Source organism: Castanea sativa, chromosome 1 (genome assembly GCF_040712315.1).
Source record: "Castanea sativa cultivar Marrone di Chiusa Pesio chromosome 1, ASM4071231v1".
NCBI lineage: Eukaryota > Viridiplantae > Streptophyta > Magnoliopsida > Fagales > Fagaceae > Castanea > Castanea sativa.
The window spans coordinates 48,765,856-48,790,707 of NC_134013.1; the positions used below are offsets into that span (position 1 = coordinate 48,765,856).

The 24,852-nt window shown below is 34.2% G+C and overlaps 1 pseudogene; it reads right to left on the reverse strand.

Moving 5' to 3' along the window:
* Positions 1 to 18,827: 18,827 nt before the first annotated feature.
* Positions 18,828 to 24,364, reverse strand: LOC142628807 (uncharacterized; annotated as a pseudogene).
* Positions 24,365 to 24,852: the final 488 nt, after the last annotated feature.

A 24,852-nucleotide genomic window follows, 5' to 3' on the forward strand; every position in this document is an offset into this window, starting at 1 on the left:
AGCAGGCTGTTGTGAAGTATTCAGGGTTATAGCTGCGTTCAAAACGCGGCCATAGTTGTAGGCTAAAGCCGCGTTTTTAAAACGTGGCCATAGTGATGGGCTGAAGCCGCGTTTTAAAAACGCGGCTTTAGGTCACAACTATGGCCGCGTTTTTAAAAAATGTGGCCCTACGCCTATAGTTACGCATTTTAGGCCACGGTTGAAAACGTGGCCTAAAAAAACGCGGCTATAGACCAAACCATCCTGAAGCCACGTTTTTCTGAGCTATAGCCACGTTTTTAAAACGCGGCTATAGAACATTTTTTTTGTAGTGACCCTCTACGTTAAAAATATCTCTAAAAAAAAATTTTAAACATAAAAAATGTAATTCAAAAGTTTATTTATTAATTATATTGCTAACATGATAGTATTAAATATATTCATAATCACGTTAGTTGGAAAATTTTTAGATAATAAAATTAGTAATAGTTTGAACATTTTTTTATTATAAAATAATAATTCATTCAATATAGTATTACAAGGCCGGTGGCTGAGAATTTGGAAGATAATGACATGCACCTTCCATCTCATGTGTGTAGTTTATTGTCTTTTTACTACCGAAAGTATACATTTTTAAACATTGAACTTGACTTACTGTTACTAAATGACAATTACTAAGAAATATATATTACATAAACAAATAAGAGATATATATTATAAGTAAACAATGAATAAAAAATATTAGTGTGGGCTATTCCTCTTCCGACAGTTTAATGTTCTCATGTGTGGTGTGGCCAACTTGCAGAATCTAACCTAATAAAAAAAAAAATTGCAGAATCTAACGTGAAACTTCTAATTCTTGGTTTATTTTAATTTAATTTTGTTTGTTCCTAGATTTACTTCTCTGGATCCCCCATCTCCACCTCCTATAATAATATAATAATAAATAAAACAGGAATTGTGCAATAATTGAACGAATTTAAGTGCCATTTATATCCCAACATATGTAGAACAAAAATTTACACCAATTCAACCTCCTCATCTTTTTGTAGAAGGCAAGGACAAAATTTATTGGGTGTAATTAATATTGTGAGAAACCCCATATGGGACAGGTGGAGTGAGGGTTGGGCATGAGGTAGTACGAGCCATGCAAGAGGGTCCAAAGTCTAGCGTTGCCTTATTGCCACCTTTCCAGTTTGTTCACACCTCCTCCAGATTTTTAGGAAGTCTGCATCTTAATCTGCCGCCTTTGGAGAAACCAGGAGCCTGTTTCGCTGTTTTTTGAGAACAGTGGGCGCCTATAGCCTCCAAATTAATTTCAGACTTCTCTACCAAAACTAATTGAGAGGAAAAAAAAATCTAGAACCATTTCACAGCTTCTTCACTGCGATTGTGATGCGGTAGACCGGGTGATAAAGACAAAATGGTAGATGATTAAATAAGTGATAATGTTATTTCTCACAGTTTGTCGCATCATGTTACAATTTGTCACTTTAAGTTGTGACAAGAAAATTATACAAAGAGAAAGTCTATATACACAACAAAAATTTGAACATAACATTTTACAAATATTAATGTTGTAATTTATTAATGGTAGGTAAAAAATTATATTGGTGGTAGGTTTGTATAAGAACTACTAAAAACTTACCATCATAATTGTTGTAAAAGTTTATGAAGTAATGCTACTTTCATAATATTTTTCAACAAATTTTATGGGAAAAATTATTATTGGTTCTAATCTAGGCTCACTACTTCATCATCATTTTACTTACCAATAACAATTTGCTACCTAGAATTTGTTATAAAATTATTGTGAACATATTATGGATGATGGATCTAACATTGCTCAATTTTGTGTGTATGTAACATTACTCAAACCAATGTAAAAATTTATTTTACCATTTTAATTAGTTAGAGATTTTGTTTTTATGCTCTCTCCAAAAAAAAAAAACTATACAATATTATTGAATTATAAAACATTGTGTTAGATTTCTTAAATTTTTTTAGGATGACTCAATAATTGAGTTCTTAAAAACTTGTTCCTTAGTTTTTACAAATGAGTTAATTAAATTTTATCACATCATCAAAATTAGTGGCAGTGTCAAAAAAATTTGTTTTGGGGAGCAGAATTACGGAATTGATAAATCCAACAGATAAACTCAAATAAAATATATACATGGGTGTGAAAAACTATAAATCCTAATATTTTTAATACGTTTTTTTAGTAAAATTATTTTTATATTAGAGTAAGTCATAATTTATAAATATACGACATATAAAATTATCAACTTTGATATATAGAATTAGAAAGTTGATAAATTTTATTACAATAAAATAAGACAATGGGTCTACAATTAATTGACTTGTATTTGTAGACCTTAATTAACTTGTAGTACGATTATTATAAAAAAAAACTTGTAGTACAAGTAGAATGCTTTGTTTTTACACCAAGAATTAGGCTTAGGTCAAATATTTTATTTTATATTTTTTTAAAGAAAAAAATAACATTAAAAATATTTAGAAACAAATATAACGTAAAAAATTGTTGTTGTTATTATTATTATTATTATTATATATACATACATATATGAAAATTTGAATTTTTGATGTTTTCAATGAATACACTAATAAGAGATATCAATTGAACTATAAAACTCTTGATAGATATTCTCAAAATTTTAATTTATAATATATTGGACTAAAGTTGGTTCATTGTCAATTCCTCCATTCTTGCCATCATGGTTTCTTGGATTTATTTTTAAAATATTATTTTGGTTTTTAAATTTTAAAAAAAAAAATCTCCAAAACTCTAAAATTATTATTTTTTATTTTTAATTTATCCATAAATTTTGTAAAGAGAATTTTTTTTAAAGTTTAGAGAAAGACATAAAAATATGGTCAGAATTTATTTTTTCAATAATATAGTAATGAAAAAAGAATTTATTTTATTTTAAATTTAAGGGAAAAAAAGTGAAATATTTTTAAATATTTAGAAATAAAAAATAAACTTTTTAAATTTTAAGAATGAAAAAAAAAATTAATTAAATTTAAGAATTAAAATAATATTTTACCATTTCTTATTGCATACTGTTGTTTTACTTGATTAACTTGCTAATCCACTGTTAAATTACAACTGCTATGTACTTTTTAAATATTTTTTCTTCAAAGGTGTGCTTTTTTATTCTTAAACATACCTTAATTTATAGTTTGTTCTTAGGTTCAATCCCCTAAGTCCTAGATATTATTCTCGAGCTAATCAAGGAACTAATTGCAAATGGACCTAAGTGGCCCACATTGCTCAATTTGAGAATCTAAGAGCTAGCCAAATGGTTTAGGGGATCTATTCACGCTAAACACAGTCTTAAGTATTAACCAACCGTTTCTCAAATAAATAAAAAGTCTTAACCAACCAGTATTTGTCCTATACTCATATTATTGCTAAGATTATTATTATTTTTTTTAAAGTTCTTAATCCCCAAACAGCAAACTCCAATCTTGTATATTAAGTTAGGAAAACGTATGGATTGGTTCTATATTTTATTTATTGCTTTATTCTAAATTAAAAAAAGGTGTTATATATATATATATTTTTTTTTAATTATAAAAAGTTCTATATTTTATTTGAAAAGATAATAAGGTCCCATAATTTTACATGAAAATATTTAATATATATTTTAAACTTTTTTTAAATTCTATTTTATATTTAAATCATTCATTAAAATTTTAATTACTATATATCATATTAAAATCTTACTATATCATATTTTCTTTTAATAGTAGAATATATAGTTCTATATAGAAATAAAATCATAACAAATATCTATTAATTATTATAATAATGATTACATTTTATATTTAAAAAAAAATTCTTAAACTTTTTTATGCATTGCATGAGTTACCAACTTGTAATTTGCTAAAGTGGAAACACAATAAACAATCTAAATTAAATTCTAATTGCATTCCAAATTTGTGTCAAGTATCCTTGTATTGACCTATACTTTGATGCAAAGTGTCATAATTAAACTATATTTTGATGCTAAGTTTCTTTATATATTCTAAACAGTCCAATTTTATGTCAAGTTTCGTTTCAATTATAATCTAATTTTATTTCAAGAATATTTACGTGTGCATCTAAACTTAAAGAGTACATAAAAAGACTCAAATCAAATTTATTAGATTTATATGTAATACTATGAATATTAACAATTTATTACTTATTAGATAAATTCCCCCATCCCCCCCCCCCCCCCCACACACACACACACACACAAACAAACACAAACACTACAAAGACATTAACCAAAGTTAAACTCCATGGTGGGGTCAAAATACAACAGAATTAATTTGTGATTGATTTTTTTTTCACAAATATTGTAAATTCTTGTTACTGAAATGACGTAGAGAATTTTTAGGATTTAAGTTGACAAATTTCATGTTCAAAAGGCACAAAATGTAGCTAGAAAGAAGGCAGCAGTTCAAGAGCAATTCGTAATTTCGAAAGTTATTCGATTGTCACTTGATCAATCAAGGAAGAGCTTTGATTGCCCTTGAACTGCATCTTGATCAATAAATTTTTTTTGAGAGATAATTTCAACCCATGATATTCGTTCTTGATGATTGCTAGCTCTTTATCATTAGACTAAAATACTAATTGATTTTTTTGGTGTAGACGAGGATCAAACTCAAATCTCTTATTCACGCATAAGAGATATTGATTTTATCAGGTAAGTTAACTGAAAAGTACTAACAAATACTACTTTAATATGAAGAAATTATGTAATATTTCTCACATTTTGGTTAAAAATAAATAAATAAATAAAAACCAACTTCGTGTGAGCATGTTCAAAGTTCAACATAGCTGCATAGAGTGAATGAGCTCATTTATAATTCAGTGTTGTCAGGAAAAATTTTTGTATGAGATGGTCTCATGAGACTTTTGTCTCAATAATATATGGGTCCTATGTGTGTGGAATCCACATGTCATTGAGACATAGACCTTATAAGACCGTTTCATACAGTACTTACTCATGTTGTCAATGTGTGAGATCCACGTATGATTGAGACATAAGTCTTATAAGAACATCTTATACAATAACTTACTCGCAGTTGTCAAGTTGTTCAATCTTATTACAATTTTTTTTTAATAAATCAAGCTATAATTCCAATTTAACCAAAAGAGCCAGCATCCAACACTAGAGGTGGCAATTTGTGCTCGCGTATCGAGTTCGTGTCGTATCAACTTTTGAGTATCCGACTATATAGGTCAACGCTAACTTGACATGTTTATTAAATGGGTCAAGATTCCTCAACCCTAACACGATTCATTTATTAAACGTGTCAATCATGTCGACCTATTTATCAAATTTTATCAAAATGAAAAAAAAATTATAAAAAAACAAACAAATAAATATTTTTAATATAAAATTTAGAACTGACTAGTAATTGCATCACAAATAATCATTTAAAATTAAAGCATATCTAAATATCACAAATAATCAATCACAATATGTCAAAGAAAATAAACCACAACAACTAATAAGTTTATGTACCTTGGGTTTGATGGGTATATTAGTAAAATGTCATTTAATGAAACGGGTCAAACGGGTTCCATACGTTGAACACTAATCTAACCCATTTATTAAATGAGTTAGTCATGTCAATCCAAATATAACACTAATCTATTAAGTCTCAACCCATAACCTACTAATTTCGTGTCGTATCGTGATAGGTTAGCGAGTCGTATCCAATTTTGCCATTCCCATGGTTATTCAAATCCCAATCTGAATCATACGATCCTACGATTTTACGATCCTACCTACCTAAAATGATCTGAATCTTTCAAGGATCTTTGCGATCGTTCAAAATCGGTAGGATCATACGATTCTAACAATCTCAAATGACCTTAGTTTATTGTAATTTTCTTTAACTTGACAGAAGGCTTAGTTGGACCTAAATGAAAATAAAATCCCAATAGACCAAGTTTTTCCACTCTAATGTAGAGAGAGTGTCAGTTGGACCCAAATAAAAAAAATATTCCAATAAAGTGTCATATTTTGAGATTTTTGCCCTCTTTAAATGATGCTTACAAATGGATGTAATGATGTATAGTAATTATATCAATGAATGTATAATTTATGTGATTATTTAACATACAAATAGGATCTTACGATCCATGATCCAATCCACAATCTACGATTTCACCTACCTCCAACGATCCTATGTAAAATCCCGATTTTAACTACCTTGCCATTTCTATCCAAAACCCTAGGTAAGATCCTGATTTTAACTACCTTGCCCATTCCTATCCAAGACTGGAGGACTTGGAGTTTACTGCCTAAAATGATCTGAATTTTTCAATGATCTTTGCGATCGTTCAAAATTGGTAGGATCGTACGATTCTAACAATCTCAAATGACCTTAGATTATTGTAATCTTCTTTAACTTGACAGAAGGCTTACTTGGACCTAAATGAAAAATAAAATTCTAATAGACCAAGTTTTTCCACTCTAATGTAGAGAGAGTGCCAGTTGGACCCAAATAAAAAATATTCCAATAGAGTGTCACATTTTGAGATTTTTTGTCTCTTTAAATGATACTTACAAATGGATGTAATGATGTATGGTAATTATATCAATGAATGTATAATTTATGTGATTATTTAACATACAAATAAGATCTTACGATTCATGATTCGATCCTACGATCTACGATCTCACCTACCTCTCACGATCCTATGTAAAATTCCGATTTTAACTACCTTGCCATTCCTATCCAAAACCCTAAGTAAGATCCGGATTTTAACTACCTTGCCCATTCCTATCCAAGACTGGAGGACTTGGAGTTCACTATTTTACTACCTGGGGTAGGTAAGTTTGTAGGTAAAGCTAACATCCACTAAAGGCACCAAACAATTGGGCATATTATTATTAAGTATACTATTATTTAAGGGGCTTTTCCTGTTTGGAATCCACATTTTTTAGTTCAAAAATGTCATTACACCCCTATGTTTAAGTAGAGACAAAATTAAATGATAATTTGATAAAAATACAACTCTAACTCCCATTAAAATATTGCCTAAAAAATAGAACAACTCTCTTATTAATTTTTAAATCGATTTATTCACTTTTAAATTATATTTTTAAAATAAAAATTATATATATATATATAATTTGTATAAAAATACAATTTTTTTTACAAAATAAGACTACTTAAAAAAAAAAAAAGCTTCATTACACGTGCACGGGACGAGGGTAGTTATTATTATTATTTTTATAAATTGGGAAGTGATGGATCATGGTAATTAGGAAGTTCTGAAAGTGAAAACACTATAGATGGGACACGTGCATTACAAGGAAGAAAAGGTGTGAAATGTGCCATCCATGCAATCGGGTCCAAGAAAACATGAAGAGTGAGAAGAGCGCGTGGCGTCAAGGTAGGTTTCAGATGTCAGAGTGCGGTCCAATCGCCGCATTTCGTGGAGAAAACGTCATGTTTCCCACTTGAGCTCCTAGTTTTTGGGAAGTCTTTTCCCAATACCGCTTTGCTATTTGGTTCGCTTCTAATTTCTATGGGCGCTTTTTAATTTTCTTTTTTGCCTTAGTTTACTACTTTGCAGCGATTACCATGAACTCAAGTGGAAACATAAGAATTATTCTAGATTGGAGTATTAAAATTATCTTAAAGACTCATTCTACGGACACATCATATTATTTTAACCTTATCATATACAAGTCTTAACCTAGCATTAGCCTTAACATTGTTAATAAAAATTTCATCCAAAAAAAAAAAAAAACATTGGTAATAAAAATTAAGAATTAAAAATTAAAAAACTTCTCCAGATTACAGAGTTATGTGAAAGCCTTAACCTTATCATATATAAGTCTTTTTTTTTCTTCTTCTTTTTTATAAACATATATAAGTCTGTTTGTTTTGAAAGAAAACATACTCTAGTTTTAAATGAAACCAAAGGGATGGATCTTAGGATTGAGGATTTTCAATTATTTTGAGAGAAAAAATGAATTAGTTTAAACTTAAAAATCATAAATATCTTATGAGGTAATTTGATCATTGTGTGGTTTGAGAATAGTTAAAAACTGGTTATCTTCAAACAAATCACAAAAGCATGCAAAGTTAAAAAATAAGAGCCAAAATAGTATTCTATCTGCACTTTGGCCAATAAAGTAAGTGTCAAACAACACTCATCATTTCAACACTCATAGACACCCATTTCATTCTAACCTATACTCGAGGCATTTGATCCTAATGGAGATAAATCAATTTACTACCAAAATGATTAGCATTGTGTGTAGAACCTAATGAACCTAAAGGTGGCCCAACGTAACTAAGCCCAAACCTAAATTTGATCCAAGAACTAAGCCCAAAAGCCCATTTCTTACCTTATTTTCCCAAGGCTTACAAAAGGTGTGCATGCCGGGTATATGATGCATACGCACACAATTTGTGACATATACATCTTTTGGATAGAAGCATTGAATCACTTAATTTCCATTTTGGTGAGATGCTAGGGCAACCAGCCTGATCAATTGGCTACCCAAACATCCCACCTAACCCTAGAACATCAGTTCTCTTCCAAATACCCCTGTTTTCACAATCCGAAGAAAGAGAACTTGTTTCCTACTAAAACTTTGCCAAAATACCATCAGAAATACAAAACCTTAGAGTTGTAGGCTAGAAGGGCAGAAACAATAAGCATTGGATTGATATTCAACATCCATTTTGTTAGAAGATAGTTTATTACTCGCTAGAATTCTAAATTCTAGTTTGTGTCACACCCAAGTTTGTTAGCATAGCCATTTAGGGTCATCCAAAATAACCTAGTTGAATTGTTCCAAGTCATTGATCCACACACACACAATTGTGGTAGTAGGTTTCAGTCGAGGGACCGATCATCAACATCAACGTAAGTTTTACAAGAAGGAGATATGGATCTTTTCCATGATCCATATTCTCCCCCTTGATTCCCGTTTATTTTATGTTTATTTTAGTTCTCTAATATGATGTTCGAGTATAATAGCATGTTCTGTGATTTTGTTTGCTTCATTTTTTTTCCTATAATTCTTTTCAGAATCTAGAATTTGCCTTAGAATGTGTATGCATTCTAATATGTGCATATGCAGGTTATAGGTAGTTAGAGTTTTTATTTTAATATGTTTGTTGGAAATCTGTTTGAAGCCCAAATGTGAACGCCTATAGACATATTTCTTTTGGAGTACGATATGAGTGTGAGCGCTTCGCCTCACATGTGCGGGTTGCATGACCCACTTTCTATTTTCTTTGGGAGTTGCCACCTAGTTTAGGTTTAGAAACTAGGTTGGAGGTTTACGTAGTAAAAAAAAAGGTTTGAAGTTAAAGAATAGGGATGTGAAGGTGTTTAACACCCAACCTCGCTCGGCCTGTGGGCCGGCCTCTACTAATGTTGATATGCCACATTTAATTAAGGATTGTTGATGCCCATTTTTGCAAATCCATGAGAAGGAAAGCCCAATGAAAAGTAAGGCCCAAATAGCCCACCAAGAAGACCAAAGAGCAAGAGAGGTCCAAAGAAAGAAATGCATGGAAAAGTGAGCTACAACAATACGAATCTACCACAGAATACGAATTTGCCGCAGAATACAGCTCTGTCGCAGAATACCGTTTTCTGGCAGAATGGTTTCAGCAAATGAAGATAAATTAGGCCCAAGACCCTTTGATCCAATCAACATTATTTGGCCCATAGAGGCCCAAATCCTTTTGGATAAAGAAGATAGGCGTGAAAGCTAATATGAAGAAGCACGATAAGGAATGGTAGGAAGTGTCAGCAGCATGAATCACGTGAAGGAAAGAAAAGTCAAACCAAAGAAAAATGACAAACGCAGCAGGAAACGTATGATGAAATAAGACAAAGAACATGCAACAGGTAGAAACAGAACAAATCTGCTACGGCAGAAATGGCGTGGGAGACAAAAACAGAAGACAACAGAGCAAGCACAGAAGGGCCGGGGCACCACCAACCTGTACCCAGCCAATACAAGGGAGGTGAGCCCACGGTCAAGGAGATTCAGAGGGTGTGGTTTGGTGGTGGGGGGAAAAGGGGGTCTATATTTGGTTTCCTGCCATAACTTCTTTTGGACAAATGCCTTGCTGGGATGGTATCTTACCCAAAAGAAGTAGTGGATGGTTGGGACCATCTGATGCATGTCATAGAGTTAGGTAATGAGGTAGCCCAATCCCTATCCGTTTGAACCTAGAGTAGAAGTATACAACAAGAACCAAGAAAAAGGAATTTTGTCGTGAAATGAGTAACGGTGCAGCAAACACAGTAATCTGGGCAACCAATGGGTTAGTGGGTAGTCTTGGATGGATGCCCACAAGGAACCAAAAACAGTTGGTGAAGCCCTAAGGGTAAAAATGAGAAATCCCATTGAATTAGCTCACTATAAAAGGAGGTAGCCATGGATGAAAGAGAGGAGACCGGAGAGAGGAGGGAACCTGGAGGGAGGCAGTAAGCATGGGAGACCCAATGGGAAGGTGACCCAAGAGAGGAAGCACCTAAAGGAAAAAACCCAAGTGAGAAAAACAATTTACGGCAAGAGAGTAGTAAGGAAACTAAGAGTAAAAAAAAAATAGAACGGAGAGAAAGAAAGAAAGTGGTAAAAAGAAGAGAGAAAACGTGGCAAGAATAGGGGCATGCATCAATAGACTATCTTTTCCCTCCCTCTTAGCAAACCCACTCTTTGAAGTCTCCAAAAAAATGATAGCCAGTAGCCATTTAGGCTTATTCTCCAAAATGCACAACTTTGATGGCAAAAGCTTATGGCAAGAGCCTATGACAAGGTTGTTCAATTTGGATTTTTGGTTCCTTCTTAGTTTACTTATTCTATGGGAAGACTTAGTATTTGATTTTGAGCACAAATATATTTGATTTCACTCATTAAAACTTATATCTGCTATATTTAGTTATTCTGCTGTAACACATTTTTATTGTATTTACCGTGTTATCTTAACCTTTCCTGCCGAAGCTTCCTTCTATATTTGTTGTTACGTGTATTACTTTGGACCCATTATCCTGCCACAAGTATATGTATGTATGTGTGTGTGTGTGTGTATATATATATATGTTTTGTTTCTCACGTTCTGTGCATACGTATAAATATATTTATGAAGATATGTTTATGTATATATTTGAGAATATGCTAACCCATGTAAGCTAACACTTGCTTGATTGGTATTTTCTTTGGGTTTTAGATTTGTTTGTGTGCAGGAAGTAGAAAAGTGTTTCTGCAGAAAATGAAGAGTAGTCATTCGCAGCAAGCAGCTTTATTAACACAGCAGAAAGTTTCACTACACGACAGACAGCTCTATTAGCACAACAGAATGCTTTATCGCGCAGCAGACAGCTTTACAGTAGACACCTTTAATGCTCAGTAGACAGCTTTATTGCACAGCAGAACGCTTTACAGCAGACAGCTCTATCATACAGCAGAAGGCTTTATAGCAGAAAGCTCTATTGTACAGCAGAAGGCTTTACATCAGACGGCTTTTATGCTCAACAGACAGCTTATTTGCATAGTAGAAGGCTTTACAGTAGACAGTTTTACTGCATGGCAGACAATTTTACGGCATTGGAGAAAAGTTCCTTCTGCGGCAGAAATAAGGAATAAGCCCACTTTGCAGCGTCTTCCCTTGGGTTTGGACTCATCGTTTGTGCACAAACCAGACCAAGGAGGGTTGCTATTGGACCAGTCCTAACTCCCTGATCCAGAAAACTTTGGGGCCTAGTGTAGCGGCAGGCAGGTTACTATTGCAAAAAAGGCCCACACAAGGATATTATTAACTAAGCTCAAAACCTAACCATACATTTATTAAATCAATTAAAATCTAGGTTTGCTTTCTCTTTTCTTTGGGAGTTGCCACTTGGTTTAGGTCCAGGAACCAAATTGGAGGTCTACATATTCAAATTTAAGGTATGAGGATAGAAAGGTGTTAGACACCCAACTCAGTCCGACTCGTGGGCTGGCTTCTACCAATTTTGATAAGCCACATATAATTAAGGATGTTATTAACTATATCCAAAATCTAATCATACAGTTATTAAATCAATTAAAAGTTCACACAATGAAATTTTATATCACATCTCAATGTAAAAGGAAATTAACAAATTCAAATAAAGAAAAATCAATTTAAGTTAAATATCCAATTAATTACAAATCAAATAAGATAAAATCAAATCATGCATTTCAAAGGAAATATCATATTCTAAACATGTCAATGTCAACTCTAATTTATTATGGACGAGTCAAGAGACAAAAATCATGGAAAATAATTGATTCATATCTTCAAACCTAATTAGAGTCAAACAAATTAAAATAAAAACGTATGGAAAATTTCAAGCAATTCAAACACAAATTCGACATTTTTTGGGTCAAGTTGCATACGCAAAGAGAAGGCTACGTACACAGACTTGAAAACTTGTGTACGCACCTTCAACTATGTGTGCACATATTGACACAGAAACATAGATCCATAATTATTTCGACGTTTATTCAACTCTTTATTCAAAACATACTAAGACAAAACAAATCGAAATTGTAAAGAATTAATTTACAATTTTAATTATGTTTTGTTGGCTTTAACACGTCTTGGAGTTATCTTGTATTTGCATCTCTCTTCGCTTACTTTTTGTACTTCACATTTATTGTTTATTACATATGCCTATACACTAGAGTGTAGTTCCGCTTAATTGTGTTTCATTTACTCTTATTCCAAACTTAGTTGAGTAGTATAAAAGCAATTTAACAGTAAGTTTAAAATTGAGGGTTTAAACAAACTATAGTGTTTTACACTATTGAGCGTTCAGAAATTTAACAAATCAAATCATATTCTAAACATGTATTGAATCTAATATACTCAATAATAACACAAGAATAAACAAATCTTGTTTATCAATCATATATCTAATCATTAAGCTCTTCATTCATTCTAAACAAGACTAAACACAATGAATTAAACAAAAAGATCAATGCAATTTCTAATCATGCACAAGATATAAATCTAATCAAGAACACAAAACATGAACCCTAAATACCTAAATCAAGGAGGGTTACGGAGAGAGACTTACCTTGCTTATGGATCACAATTTTGAAGCATTTAATCTGCCCCCCAATGCCTACACAACAAGATTTAATGAGATATCAAGAGAAATCAAAGAGTTCAATAATTCTTTTACTAGCCACAACTCAAATAACAAAATATTCTTAAAAGTTTTGAAAAATGTTTTCTCTATTAAAATGGCTTTTAGAGAGAGGTTTTATAAATCAAAAGCCGTAGCTTAAGGAGGAAATATTTTCATAAGAAAATAGGTTTCGATGAAGAACACACCAAAATATCATCTCTCTCTATAAGTAATAAAGTATTTAATAAAGTTTGAAAAAAGATTGAAGCTTTGAATTGAAAATGTTTCCGCCTTGATGACAACTAGAGAGAGCTTTTTAGAGATTGAAAAATGTTGTCTGTGGGTGAGAAGATTGAAAAGGGCTTTTAGAAGAGTGGTGGTGAAAAAGACTCTCTCTAGCCTCCTCTTGGATAGGAGGGCATAATGGGGTATTTATATGAGAAAAGTAGAGTTTTTAGGGTTCTTTAGATGATTTTAGGGCTTCCTAAGGGTTTGGGGCTCCCCTACCCCCCACCAAAGGTTTGAGTGTCAGAAGCCCAAAATTATAATTCTAGAGGTCTAGAAGTGGGGCTACGTACACAGCTCCAAAGCCATATAAACAGACTCACCAAGAACCCTGAAATTTTGATACACTGATGCCTCAACTTCAACCAACCATAATTCACTCATTTTAAATCCAAACTAGGTGAAATTTGTGTTTAAATTGAAACCCAAGATGTCTACTTTCCAAATAAAAAATTATTATTAAAAAATATTTGTGGTTCAAAAGTTTTGGTCACAATAGTGTGTAAAGGTCATTTTCAAAGTGATTTGGGGTATTTTTGAGCTGTGATTACTTCTAAACAATTAAGATAACGTCAATTACCTTTGGTTGACATATTTAAAGCTTATCATTGGAGTTGAGGACTAAAGGTTTTTAATAGGTACAAAATGAGGTGTCTACATACACCAATCTAGTCAAATTCCAAATTTCATTTCATTTTCTACTTTGTTTCCTTTTAATGCCATCTTTTATTTTCTTTCCTTAACTATTTATGTTTACTTTTAATCATATACTTTTTACCTTGTTTGTTTTGGTTCCTTTATGTTTAGCACATGTAATGACATCGGAGTAAAGTGGCAGCTACAAACATGGTGGCATGAGGAGTATTAGTATAAGCCTACAGCCCAATCCAATAAGTTTCTTAAGCCCAACCATGTTGATTTTCAAACCCAGCAAATAAAGCCATTATTTGCCCAACAATTCAGAAGATACTTGAAGTCATTTTCTCCAAGAAGTCAAAGAGTATTTAATATTGGTTTCCTAGGAAACATTCAGCCATTCTGTTTTATTCTTCCTAACACCAGAGTGTCCTAAGTTCCAGCCAAAGTGTCCCAAGATCCAGCAAGCCCAATCTAATGTCAACCCGGCCCAAAAGCTTTCTTTGAAGACCAGAATAACAGCCCATTATTTGAAAACGTTTTTTATTTTTTATGTTTTATTTCTCCTAGGCAGACAAGTACTTTATTGTGTTTCTAAGTGCCTAAGAGTCATATATGAATTTGGTCAAGTTTTTTTTTTTTTTTTTGAGAATCCAATCTGAAATGTCTTATTAAATCAAGAAAGAGGCATATCTGCCAATACAAATTTGTTGATATCTGGTGGAACAGACTCCATCCAGACAGTTAAATCAGAACTAAATCTAGCTTTTTTTTGCTAAAGCATCAGCTATAGAATTTCCTCTCCTATAGGTATGGGAAAAACTATAGGATCTCAAGGAATTGACGTAGAACATAGTGTCTCTAAAGAGATGACCATAAGCAGATTGAAACATATCCACTTTTTGGAGGGATTTGATGACAATTTCCGAGTCTCCTTCCAAAATAGACTCATGGAGACCTACTTCGTGGACAAAAATGGCAGCACGCCTTGCTGCTAACAGCTCCAAACAGATAACTGAAGGGGGTTCTGGGATTTTTTCAGAGAGAGCTGCGATGATTTCTCCTTCATGGTTACGTATTACCTCCCCCAAGCTTGCCTCTCCCCTGTCTGAGAACATGGCTCCATCAAAATTTGTTTTGAAACTATTGAAATCTGGAGGCTTCCGCTTTGTTTCATTTGCTTGTGACTGTTTCTTTGGGAGCGTGTTGACCGGTTGTTGATGTAGAATCAATTATCTCTTTGCTTCAAAAACCACACGGTTTAGAGGGAGAGCTTCCTCTTTCAGCCTAAGTTTATTCCACCTAGACCATAGGAACCAAGCAATGGTGATGAAGAGCTCTAATTGGCGTGGCTTTTGAGTGATCAATTCTACCAAGTTTTGGAAGGATCCCGTTGAAGTTTTTTGGCGATCAACCCATTCAAAATCTGATTCCCATACCTGTTGGATAGAGGTACAATCCCAGAGGGCATGGAGGACAGATTCAGACTGACTTTTGCATTGTTGACATGAGCTTTCTACTATAATTTTTCGCTGCATTAAGTTTTCTCTCGTTGGCAGAGCATTTGAACAAGCTTTCCATGTGAAATGCTTTATTTTTCCAGGTACATCAGCTCTCCACACTTGCTTCCAGAAGGCGTGAGTCATTTTTGAGTTTGAGGTTGAAGCCACTTCTTTATTATCTTCAGCACACAGCCACTTATACCTCGTGCTTACTGAATAGGACCCATCTCTACTCTCCGGCCAATATAGGATGTCAGGTTGATTGATCAATCCTAGAGGAATGGACTTTATTTGCTCTGCTTCAAAAGGCAAGAAGTTATTGTCAATGATGTAGGAGTTCCATCCATATGTGTGTGGATCAATTAGAGCCAAGACAGTTGCTGATCTTAGTGTAAGTGATGGAGGTGATACCACTCGGCCTTGTGACTTCCCAGGCAGCCAATTTGACCCATAAATATTTATTTGAGAGCCATCACCAATTCTCCACTTGGCACCCATTAGGATGAGCTTTCTTGCATGTAAAATGCTTCTCCATGCAAATGACCCTGATTTTGCTTTTGCTTCAAACACACTGCTATTAGGAAAATATTTGGCTTTAAACACTTTATAGAAAAGTGAATTTGTGTCATGCACTAGCCTCCACACTTGTTTGGCTAGCATAGCTTCATTGAATTTGCAAAGATCTTTGAACCCCATGCCTCCATCCACCTTAAGTTTACATAAAGTCTCCCATTTTTTCCAATTTATTTTTCTCCGATCACCCCTTTGCCCCCACCAAAATTTGTGGATCATCACTTCAATGTCTCTACAAAGGCCAACCGGCAAGCAAAAGCAACTCATTGCGAAGGTGGGTATTGCTTGCACCACTGCTTTGAGGAGGACTACCTTGCCGGCTTGTGACAATAATTTTTCTTTCCACCCTTGGATTTTTCCCCACACCCTCTCTTTAATAAAGTTTAGGCTGGCACTTCTATTTCTTCCCACCACTGCCGGAAGCCCTAAATATTTTTCATATTCCTTAATCTTCGGGACCCCAAGAAAATTTTTTATGTCATCTTTTGTTGTCATGGGCACAGCTTTGCTAAAGAAAAGAGTGGTCTTTTCCTTGTTGATACGCTGCCCGGAAGCTTTCTCATATAAGTCCAAAATTTCCTGGATGGCTCTTATATCACTTATCTGGGCACGACAAAATAGTAGACTATCATTAGCAAAAAATAAGTGGGAGATTTTTGGACCGTCCCGGCATAGGGAGTACCCCCTAATTTTGTCTTCATGCACAACTTGTTGGATGAGAGCATTTAGACCTTCAGAGCAAAGCAAAAAGAGATATGGAGATAAATGATCGCCTTGTCTGAGGCCTCTTGATGGGACAATATTCCCTTTTGGTTCGCCATTCACCAGGATGGAATAAGTGACCGTGCTGATGCATTCAGAAATCAAATTCACCCATCTTCCATTGAAGCCCATTTTTTCCATTAGTTGTAGGAGGAAAGGCCACTCCACTCTGTCAAAAGCCTTGCTCCAAGTTTAAGCGCCATAGAGCCCATTTTTCTTGATTTCCTTGTTTTCATGTGGTGAAGTGTCTTGAATGCAACTAATATATTATTTGAAATTGCTTTGTCAGATTGGAAAGCACTTTGAGATTCAGATATAATGTCAGGTAATATGGCTTTTAGGTGATTTGCTAAGACTTTTGAAATAAGCTTGTACACAATATTACACAAGGCTATAGGCCTAAATTCAGTTACATATTCAAGACTTTTCACTTTTGGAATAAGAGTGAGATAGGTGTGATTTATACCTGCTGGAATATGAGTTGAATTGAGGCAGGAGAGCACGGCAGCTGCAACATCACTTCCAATATCCTTCCAGTAGTGTTGGAAAAAAATTGGGGGCATTCCATCAAGACCTGGGGCTTTTAGCGGCGCCATTTGAGATAGAGCTAAGTCTACCTCATCCCTTGTAAACTCACGCCCAAGGAGGGTGTTCATCTCTTTAGTAACACTCCGTTGGACTTTCTGCAATATTGTGTCAATTTCACATGGATTTGATGTGGTGAATAAGCACGTGTAATATTCTACCAATAGGGCAGTAACCTTCTCGTCCCCACAACACATCTCCCCACTTGAATTTCGAAGACCATGAATGTTATTGCGGCGAAATCTGTGAGATGCTCTACTGTGAAAATAGCTAGTATTTTTATCCCCTGATTTTATCCAGTGAGATTGTGACCTTTGGTGCCAAAGTTTTTCCTCCGCCACCAACAACCCATTTATATCGTGCTTCAATTGCTGTACCTGGACAAATTTTTTTCCTTGAGCTGCAACCCTCTCTACTTGTTTTAGTTGCCTTTTCTTCTCAGCTAATTGTCTTGTGATATTGCCAAAATTTTGCTTGCTCCAACGTTGCAGGCTTGATTGACATTTGTTAATTTTTCCAGCAACATTTGTCATAGGAAAAGACCCAAAGTTTTGCCTTCAAGCCGTGTGGATTGTTTCATGACAGCCCTCATCATCCAGCCAAACCTGTTCAAATCTCCATGGGCGTTGTTTGCTACCTGGAATGCCCATGGGGTGAATTATGATGGGTTTATGGTCTGAGGTAGCACACTTAAGAGTAAGCACTTTTGATGCCGAAAATAGATTCAGCCAATCTTGTGTAGCTCCCTGTCAAGCCTCTCCCAAATTGTATTGTCGTTTTGATAGTGTTTGTACCAAGTGTACTTATTTCCCACATAGCCCATGTCAATAATCCACACTCATCAAGAACATCTCTGAAGTCCTGCATTTGCCCATTTGGTCGTGGTCTGCCACCTGATTTTTCATGAGATTTTAGAATCTCGTTAAAGTCACCAGTACATATCCAAGGGAGGGATGATTTTTGATGAAGCCATCGTATTTTATTCCATGATTCCAAATGGTTCTGGGTCTCAGGGAAACCGTAAAAACCTGTAAACCTCCAGCTATTTTCCTTTCCTTTGTTTATGACAACATCAATGTAGTTCAGAGAGGAATTTTCCATCGATAATTCGACATCTTTTTTCCAAAACAAAGCAAGTCCCCCGCCTCTTGTAACTCGAGAAACTCCAAAAGTATCACCAAACCGCAAATTATTACGTAATTCAAGTAGCCTAGCTTCATCTAGCCATGTTTCGGCTAAGAACATGATTGCGGGGTCTTGTGCCCGGACTATGTCACCTAGCTCCTGAATTTTCTGTGGGTTCCCAAGCCCACGAAAATTCCAACAAAGTAGACTCATTGTTCATGGCGGGGCTGGGATGCAGCCACCGCCAATTCAAATTCTGATTCATGGGAGAGCAGTCTTTTTTTGTTTGGTTGATCAAGATCATCTTCTGTTGTGGGGGTGCGATTGTGTGGGAGAGTGTTTGATTGTGGTAAATTTGTTTCTTGTGGTGTTCGTGGGATTCTTTTCCAGGTTTTTGGGGCGTTATTTGGGGTACACGGGTTGGCATCAGGTTTAGGGAGGGGGGCGTGATAAGGCACGTGATCACTAGAATTCAAGGGTTGGCTAGAGTCCACATTTGAGTCAACTTCTGTTACCTTAGTTTTCGCGGCAATTACTCCAGGATCAATGCATGCGTGGCTGTCAAATAGCATTAACTCCTGATCAATTTCAAGCAACGTATCAGTAAATGATTTGCCCAATCCGTTTGTATCATTATTCCCTTGTAACGTAGAAACGTTTTGGGTGTCATTAATGCTAGTATGAGGCTCCGTTTGTGTGGTGGCAGAATTTTGAGTCATCGGAGTAGGGCCCAACGGAGTTGCAGCCGGCGAGACTCCTTGATTTTTTGCTTGTTGACCTCTCTCTTTCTTCAGAGCTTCATAGTATCCTGGGACTTTTATCACTATCTTCTGAGGCATGATGAGAGGAGAAGCTCGAATCCATGGACCATATTCCCTATCTTCGAGAGACAAGGAGCCATTGCTTTCAATCCATCTGTCACAGTCTTTGTTAACATGATCTAGGAAGCCACACCAATAACAGAGGATTGGCAATCTTTCATATTTGAAGTTAACCCAGCCCGTTGTACCATTCGCTAGAGATATTTTTCGCCCACGACACAGAGGGATAGTAACGTCCACCGTTGTTTTTACTCGGAAGTAATGACCACCATCCATCTCAGAGAGTTTTGTGTCCTTACACACTTCACCCACTGCACTGCAGAGCTCCTCAGTAACTCCCCTGTTTAAGAAGGGTAATGGGATATCATGTACCTGAACCCACATTGGAACTTTGTTGAAATTGAGTTCACTAATTGGGGTTGCATTGTCATAGTGACATAGAACAACCAGGTGCTTATCAAAGCTCCAAGGTTGGAGTGATAATATCTTTTTTGCCTCCTCTTTATTGTCGAAAACAAAGAAGAGAATGTGATTTCCTACTGTACGAACCTCAAAGCCATTTTTGGAGCGCCACAATGGGTTAAAGGTCTGAATGACTGCTTCTATGTTTAGTGCCCGCTTTGTGAAAAATTTTACAGCCAGAATTGTTTCACCATTAGATCTGTCTTTTGTCAATTTTAGTGTACCATCCTCTCTTTCATTCAGTGATAGGTTACTCCAGTGTTTCGTTATCTCTTCCATAGGTTGAAGACACTCGTGTTTCCCAAACCCCCGAAGAAAAAACCCAACAATACCCTACGATAAACAGTGTTTATCCAAGGATAGACAACCTTACTTGAAGGGACAGCAAATTCTACAATGAAAGAGAAGCTTCGGATTTTCCAAAACTTTTCTTACCAGAGAGAAACGGGATAACTGAAAAAAATAGGACTTTTGGTCAAGTTAAGTGAATGTATTTATTATTATTATTTTTGTTTTTCTATACTTAGGGGCTGTTTGAAGCTCTATTTAAGCCTTTGGCTAAATTAAATAAAAGGCAGAGTGTATTTTTAGATTAAAAATCTTGTGTTTTTTAGAAGATGGATTTCTTCTAAATTATCTCTTATCCCTTGGGTGGATTCCATTGGGTGGCAAGTATCAGTTTCTGTATCTCTTGGGTGGTGTTATTCTATATCCCATAAAGTGGTGAGTGTAGACACCGTATTTTGTACCTGCTAATAAATTTTAGTCCCCAGTCCCAATAATGAGCTTGACATGTCTACAAAAGGTAATTGAAGTTATTTTGATAGTTTGAAAGCAATCACAATTCAAAAGTGCTCAAATCGCTTTGAAAACAATGCTGAAAAATATGCTTTGCTCATTGTTTTGACCATAAAACATTTTATGAATGATTTTTATAAATGGTTTTACGGTGAACGGAAAATATTTTACAATTTTGGCTACATTTTACCTACAAACAAACATTTATAAATGGGAAAAAAATTTCAAAAAAATATTTTACTTGAAAACAAACAGAGTGTAAATAAAGATTACAAAACAAAGTGTTTTCAAGTTTTACCATGATTATTTAATTGTAGATAAAATTTGAAATGGTTGTCATTAATCTATTAACTTTATTTCACATTTTATATATACTCAATAAGTGCAACCTTTTCTTTATGCTTTTGTAAAATTAAGGGTCTGTTTGGTAGAGGAGTTTGAGTAATGTTGTTTGTAGTTTTTTGAAATACGTGTAGATGAAAAAGTGTGTGAAAATATGTGTAAGGTTGTTTAAAAACTGAAAATGTGGATTTGAACCACTCTACCAAACAGGCCCTAAAACTCTAATAATTATTTCTTTAAGAATTGATGTATTATTTAAATTTGATTTTTAAGTGCTTTTATTTTTTCCTTCTTTTATTTGTATTAAAAAAGGACAAAACGAATATGCTTCAGTTTCTTATATATTTATTTTATTTATGTGAAAAAATTTGACCCAAAGTAACTTCGGTTTCACCATAGGTCCATAGATACAAGATTAAATCTTTTTAATTTTTAAATTTTTTTTATGGGAATACAAGATTAAATCTTGTTTATAAAGAAGTGGAGATTTTTTGTTTTATATTTTTTGTTGGGTCAAATCATGGATGAGGGGTTAAAGTGACTCGACTCCGGAGTCCGGAGAGCTATGTACTATATGGGTCAGCTCATTAAAGAGTAACGGGCCGACTACCTCGTCCTCTCTTTCTCTCATTTATTTATTTCTTCCTTACTTTTTTGTTTTTCCACACTTTTTGGGCTCCAGCCTAGCGTTTAACTTACCTCACCTATTGACAGTCGTCATCCAGTTATAAGCTTCTATAATGGCTCAGTTCCAACATGCTTGACCTATACACATTGGCCCTTTTAAGCTGACAGGCTCCAAGCAAAAGGTTTTTAAGCCTCCCTTGTTAAGCTGTATATATAGACCCTTCACCACCTGCTGGTCCTGCTCTACAATTATAAGCCCAAGTTCCACTACCATGTCTAAACCTTCATCATCTCCAAGTCCATCATCAACCCCTCAATCTTTGCACGGTCTAAACCCATCTTCATCCCTGATCCTTATATACACTCTCTTCTCTTCTTGCCACCAGCTCATTCTTCCAGAACTTTGTTCTTAATGTAATTGTAGCGCTTGCAAAGATTGACCATGTATGGGGGGAAGCAAGTAAAAGATGAATCTTACACGAGGAAAATTTAGGGTGAGTTTGGTTCAGCTTTTTAAAATTGAGTTTTTTTTGAAAAAGTAGGGTTTTCAAAAAGTGTAGTATGAAAAAGTGTTTTTTGAAAAAACTGAGTGTTTAGTAAAAGCTGTTAACAAGTGTTTTTAAAAAAAACTGAGTGTTTGGCTAGCATTTATAAAAGCGGCAGTTTGAAGAATAAATTACTAAAAATGACAATATATATATAAGAGAATTTATTTCATACTTAAATCAACTACTTCATATACTTACTAAAAAAAACTAATTAGTAATAATAATAATAATAATAATAATAATAATAATAATAATATATTATTGGTATTATTTTAATAATGTTTGGGCAATTTTCTTTTTAGTGTCATAATTATTTGTTATTACCATTAATGATTTCTTATCAATATTAATTAAATCTAAATAATTTTCATCATCATGAAGCACAAAATGAAAATGTAAAAAGATGATAAAATACACACCAATAATCCAAGTTTAAATTGTACTACATAAAAATGTAAAAAGATGATAAAATACATACCAATAACCCAAGTTTAAATTGTATTACATGATATTATAAAAAAAAGAAAAAGATAATTACTAATTATTATCCCCCAAATGGAATTAGCAATGGAATCACGAAGAACCACCATCTCAGGATCTGTTAAAGATCCTAAGTTTTGCTCATAACTGCACAGATCCTGAGTTCCGCTCATAACTGCTACCTGCTTCACTATTATGCTCTCTTCTAGAAATTGAATCTCGATTGGCGTGTATGAAGCCCCCTATCATCCCTGTCATTTAGTCTAACAAAATTATGAAGAGCCATAGTAGTATATACAATAAGTATTTGCATATGGAATGGAAAAGATGACATGTTTCTGATAATTCTCCATTTATTCTTCCACACACCAAAAGTGCACTCAATCACACATCGAAGAGATGAGTGAGCATGATTAAATTTTTCATGTCTACTTCTACGGCTTCCACCTCTCCTTCGAAATTCCTGAAGATGGTAAGATATCCCCTTGTACGGTGCCAAATAGCCTTTCATTATTGGGTATCCAGAATCAACTACATAATATTTCCCTAGAAAAAAAAATTTAATTATATTAACACACACACACACACACACACACACAATATGTCATTATAATGAACAATTGATTAACCAATTACAAACCTGGTGGTGGGTTTGGAAAGTTACTTTGTTTACTAATAGTATCAAGAAAAATGGAGGTGTCGTGTGCTGCACGTTCCCATCCAGGCAAAACAAATGTGAATAACATATCAAAGTCACATGCAGCCATCACATTTTGGGTTGGATATCCCTTTCTTCCAAAGTATGGAATGGACTTATCAGTTGGTACAACTGCTATCACATGTGTGCCATCAATCGCACTGATGCAATCCTAATAAAAACATTAATAGTTTTCAATTCCACATGCATTGTATTATCTTATAGACAATAACACTTATTCAAATATATAATAGTACACATACTTGGAACTGTGGCCAATAAATTGGATGGTCTTGTAATTGGGTTGGAACTTCACTAAAAGTTGGATCCGAAGGCTTTACATATGCAGCTGTAAAGCGAGCACCCAACAGAGTGATCATCTTCTCAAAATGTCTACTTATGGTTTCACCCGAATGTTGAAATATTTCTTAAACCATTCGGTTACATGTTCCATGACCAAGTATCAGTAAACACATTGCCACTAACTCTTCTAACCTTATATTCCTTGAATGTTGAAGTCCATAGTCATGTTGTAAAACTTGACACAAATTATGAAACACCTCATTTTTCATTCTAAACATGTTGTAACGCAATTTCTCATTACCTTCCATACAATGTCTCACCCAAGCCCACCCCTTTTGTTTAGAATTATAACAAGGAGTCTTATTAATGTACTTATTGAATTATGTCACAGTTGCTTCACATGTAACTGCCACAAGCTGGTAAAACTCATCAGAATCTTTGTTACTATCATCATCATCATCATCATCATCATAGTCACTATCATCATCACTGTCACTACTCTCATCATCATCATCATCATTGTTGTCATCATCATTATTATTGTCAGCATTGTTATAATTTCCATCATTCAAGTCACTACCATCATGATTATCATAGTAATTTCTGTAATTCCCATCCATTAACAGTTCCATATAGCCACTCTCATGAGTACCATTATAATCATCCATATTGGTTTAGTCTATACAACAAAGTAACAAATAATCAACCATTGCTAATACTACTTTAATATAAATCAACATAATAATCAACAAAGTAACAAAAGGCAACAATAACACTTTAATGAAAATTTCAAATGTGTTTACGTTACACATATATTAGTCCAAAGCTAATACTAAATATCACATAACTTAGTTTAAAGTTAATACAACATAGCTAATACAACATAAAACTAATATTAGTCCTAAGGTAATACAACATAAAGTTAATATTAGTCCTAAGCTAATACAGAGTACCACATAAGGTTGGTCACTTCTTTTGGTTCTAAATCATTCCTTGTAGCCATTGCAACTGTGACTTTGGCTCCTTGAAATTTAGGAACATCTCCCTACATGACATTTTCATTAAGACATAGGAAGCTTGAACCACAAACGTATTGTCCACTCCAGGAAGTGCTTTTACAATCTCCGTGACATTATCAATTGAACTTGGTGATTCT